This window comes from Orycteropus afer, unplaced genomic scaffold (genome assembly GCF_000298275.1).
Source record: "Orycteropus afer afer isolate SDZICR_OR568_19922 unplaced genomic scaffold, OryAfe1.0 scaffold00086, whole genome shotgun sequence".
Lineage (NCBI taxonomy): Eukaryota > Metazoa > Chordata > Mammalia > Tubulidentata > Orycteropodidae > Orycteropus > Orycteropus afer.
In genome coordinates, this window is record NW_006921673.1 from 9718789 (window position 1) to 9723578 (window position 4790).

Genomic DNA, 4790 nt, shown 5'->3' on the forward strand with positions numbered 1-4790 from the left:
ATGTTAGGCTAGCTAGAGTCAAGCTTCCTGGAGTTCTGTTTCAAGTCTGATCCCTGTGGATCTGCCCTACTCATTCTTCTTGCCCAGGCTTTCTTTATGTTGAAAGACAGTGCACATCACATGCGTTCTCATTTTCTGTGATACTTGCAGTATGGGAGGAAATGGTATGTGTTTGCCTTCTGACCTCATTCCCTTCTTGATTAATGAATACTAGAAGTTCTGGGGAGGAAGGTTGAGCAATTTACTTCTGCAGTGATACAGCCTTGGAAACTCAAGGAGGGGTCGCTGTGAGTGGGATCTGACTCCACAGCAATGACTTTGGTTTTTTGGTTAATACATAAGCTCTGGTAGCATAGTGCCTAAGGCACTTGACTGCTAACCAGAAGGCTGGCGGTTCAAACCCACCAGGCATTTCTCAGAAGGAAGATTGGGCAATCTACTTCCGTAGTGATACTGCCTTGGAAACCCAAGGAGTGGTTGCTGAGTCGGGTCCGACTCAATGGCACATAACAACAACAACAACACATAAGCAGAAATCCAGGCAATCCAAATACACTTGCCCAGCTATTTCAGCTCAAATTCTATACAGGAAGTTCTTTTACTGTCACAGAGCTTCCTCCCTCTTTGTACTACTTTGCTACCAAAGTTCTGGTCACTTGGCTTCCTTGTCTCCAGCTTCTCATCGCTTCATTGTCAATTCCTCCAGTGCCCTCAGGATCACTGGTGTACTTTTGCAAGTCCTTCTGATGATCCAGAACTGCAGCTACAGCCACAAAGTTCTCCTTTATTCCTTCCAGGCTCTAGATTCCCTTTTGCCTCCTTGGTGTATTTGTACTCTGATTATTTGACTCTATCCCTTTCACAGCTGCTCTGGGACTAGCCTGTAGATACGGTTTTCCCCCCTGGCATCAGGAAAGAGCCTGAGAGTGGCCTGCAGAGAACTGCTTCTTGGGATTCCCAGAGGCCTGAATCAGCACAAATGAGAGGGCAAGCGCAGTTTCCTAAAGAACTTTTTGATCCTGTTTCATTTTCTGCTCCAAAGTGGGTACAAATTTGCTTTTCAAAATCCTTTAGATAACATCAGTGATGACATCTAAGCCTTCAGTCAATCTGGGAAGTGACCAACCAAAAAACCTACTGCCATGGAGTTGATTTACATTCATAGTGACTCTGCAGGACAGACTAGAATTGCCCCCATAGGTTTCCTAGGCTGTAAATTTTTAGGGAAACAGACTGCCTCATCTTTCTTTCACAGAGCAGCTGGTGGGTTCCAACCTTCAACTTCTTGGATAGCAGCTGAAAGCTTTAATCATTGCGCCACTAGACCTCCTTGGGAACACACCAGAAATCTTCAAATTCCTAACTAAATACCAGATTTGCTTCATAGCTTCCCATGTCAGAGTTCTGGGCATGGCATCTGGCGCCTCCATTTACCTCCGAATTTGCGGGAACTGGATTGCTTTTCTTTCTTCATCCTTTCAGGGCACTAAGGCAGAGAACTCATAGCAGAAGCCAGGTAGCTGGTTGAAGATTGGTGATTTAACTAAACGCCCAACCCTTTTCTCGCTGCAAATAAGGGCAACTACCTACATCTACCAGCTTAGACCTACTCTGTATAAAGCCCCGGAAATCTAACGCCTAAACAGAAGCATCCTTAAAGTATGCCTACTCTAAATGGGTGATGAAATACTTCACTAGTTAAGGAACATGAGACCCAACGTAGCCAAACACCTTCCCCTGAGCCCTAGATAACAAATGAGAAGAAACAAGGCCCTGGCAGCTGGGTGTCCAGTGCCAATAGGGCGCGGTCTGGAGCACCAGGGCTAGAGGCCTGCTTCAGGGTAAGGGCCTGGGAAGGAGCTACTCCTCCAGCTCCAAGTTGGAAGAGTCAGCATCCAACTCGTGCCACTACGGCCAAAGGCTGTGTGAGTCTGCCACCCCGTTGATCACGAATCCACTGGGAGCAACAGCAGTGTGAACATGACTTTTCAGAAAGAGACTCAGAGCAACAGCCTCGACGATGAAAAAAGCCCTTCTGCTGGGGAGGTTTTTATTTTTATGCATTTCATTCTTCTTACTGGTGCATCTTAGCCTTGAATCAATTTTTCTACTCTGCAATTCAGAAAATAGCATGGCAGGGTTCTTTATGAAGACAAATTGCTGCTTGGTTTTGTCAATAGATTTAAAATGGCTTTAGTTTTTGAAAGCTCATATAAACTATGTGGCCACAACTAAATAATTGTTAAAGCTATAAAATAAAATAGCCCACATGTATGTAAAGCATTAATAAATGTAAGAAATCATTCGCCACTTTGAAAATTTACTGGCGTTCCAAATCTCTCTCTTGAAAAGGGAGCCTCATTTTGTAGAGATGTGGTCCTCCTGCTGAGTGCATATAATTAGCAGTAAAGGGAATTAGACAAGCGCACTTAGTGCAGGCTCAGCCTTGCTTTAAGTTGTGCTTGTCAAATACGGATATAAAATGAGATGTGCTGTTAATGCTTCAGTGCATTGTGGACATATGGCAGGCTTTTAGCAAAGTGGAACCCTGGGAGGATATTTGCTTATTCTTCATACATGGCACTGAGACTCACAGCACCCTCTCTCCCCAATGCGTAATAGAGGGTACTAAGAAAAACAAGTGCCTGAATTTATGATCTAAACGAGGTTCCCCATTCATGATAAATTATGCCTATTATGAACCTTTTTAATTGAAGGTTACTTAATGTATTATTTATCATTGGTATTTTTGTACTCTGTCCTAAATTTTTCTGGAATTGATTGTAATCTCAAAACAAAACAAAACAAAACAAAAAATTGGGGATTGTAGTATGGAGAAGAGAGTGTGGCTTTTTTTGTTGTTGTTGTTAAAGAATCTACTATGAGCTGAGTGATGCTTTAACCGCTGTAGCACCAGGACTTCCAGTGACTCAGTAATGGGTTCAAACATAGGAATGATTTTTGAGGATGGGTTAGAATGGGTCCCTGTTTGGATCTGTTGTACGTATGGTTGTTATGAATCAGAACTGCCTGATGGCACCTAACAACAACTTATTTTGATTTATGTATGTTGAGAATATGTTGTTGGATGAATACAAGTTTAAAATGATTATATTGTCTTGGTGAATCAGCATTATTTTATTCTATAATAGTATTTATCACTGATAACACCTCTTGCCTTGCAGTCAAGGTTGTTTGATGCTAGCATATCTATGCTAATTTTCTTTTTTGACAATTTTAGCACAGTGGATCTTTGCCCATCTTTCTTTCAGCATTTTTCATTCTTTATATTTTAAATTTTCCTCTTATAAGCAGCATATATTTTTTCCATCTGACAATGTACTTTTTGAGTATTTAATCCATTTACACTTAATATACTTAATGATATATCATATGTTAAAATAAGTGTAGAATGAAAAAAATAAAAAAAATTAAAATTTCAATAAATTAGGTATAATTGAAGATTATAGAGCTAGAAGCTAAGTCAAACACAGAGAATGAAAAAATGGAAAAATACAGCAAAGTGTGCAAAATATTATAGGACATAATGAAGTTGTCTAATAGGAGCTCTGATGGCTTAGTGCCTAAGCCATTTGACTGCTAAGCAGAACACTGGTGGTTCAAAGCCACCAGCCACTCCTAGAAAGGAAGATTGGGCAATCTACTTCTGTAGTGATACTGCCTTGGAAACCCAAGGGGTAACTATGAGTCAGATTGAACTTGATGGCTGTGAGAGTTTGAGAATATACATGTAATTGGAATAATTGCAGTTTCTTGAATATTTTGTGGATCTTTATTTTATATGTTTTTATTTTCTTGGATTTTGGTCATCAGATAAACTCTAGTATGATAAATATCTAGTTATTTTTTTATTGAATTCTGGATATCGTTTATGAAAATTATAGAAATAATTTAAGCTACTGAATGTTACAACTTTCTGGAAGGTAGGTAGGGTAAGGTCAAATCACCTTAATTTAATTAGAGAGGAAACTGATTTAAATCTGGCTTTCAATCTTGTTGTTGTTGTTGTTATGTGCCCTCAAGTTGTCTCCAACTCATAGCAACCCCTTCTTGGGTTTCTGGAGCAGTATCTCTACAGAAGCAGATTTCCCAAAATTCTTTCCGAGGAGTGGCTGTTGGGTTTGAACTGCCAACCTTCTGCTTAGCAGTCAAGTGCATTAAGCACTATGCCACCAGAGCTCCTGGTTTCAATCATATTCAGGGATTATCTATTTCCAGGTTCTTATTCCATGTTGTAGCCCTTGGATGGTCTATATTGGAAGCCTATGGTGTTTAATAGTGACTTCTCTCCTTGGGAGGCACTGAATTCCAATTTTTGCTTCCTCAGCCCTGTGAGATTGTCAGAAATTCTGTTGAGCTACTCAGCTCACAGATACCATGAATTTCTTGACTGCTATTTTTGAATCTGCGAATCCTCTGAAGGGAAACGTAGAATTGAATGTTAGGTCTCTCTCTCTCTTTTTTCCCCCCAATAGAAAATCAGAGCCCTGCAAGTCCTTTCTGCCTTGGAAAATGTACAAAAATAACAAACGCTCCATGTTTTCCAAAAGGTATGTTGCTGTTAGGTGCCATGGAGTCGTTTCCAACTCATAGCGACCCCATGCACAGCAGAACGAAACACTGCCCAATCCTGTGCCACCCCACGATCCCTGCTATACCTGAGTCCATCATGGCAGCCACCTTGTCAATCCATCTCGTTGAAGGCCTCCCCCTCTTTCGTCGACCCTCCACCCTACCAAGCATGACATCCTTCTCCAGGGAATGGTCCC

The 4790-nt window shown here is 41.1% G+C and overlaps 1 pseudogene; it reads right to left on the reverse strand.

Moving 5' to 3' along the window:
• Positions 1-574: 574 nt before the first annotated feature.
• On the reverse strand, positions 575-1457 carry LOC103198137 (annotated as a pseudogene).
• Positions 1458-4790: the final 3333 nt, after the last annotated feature.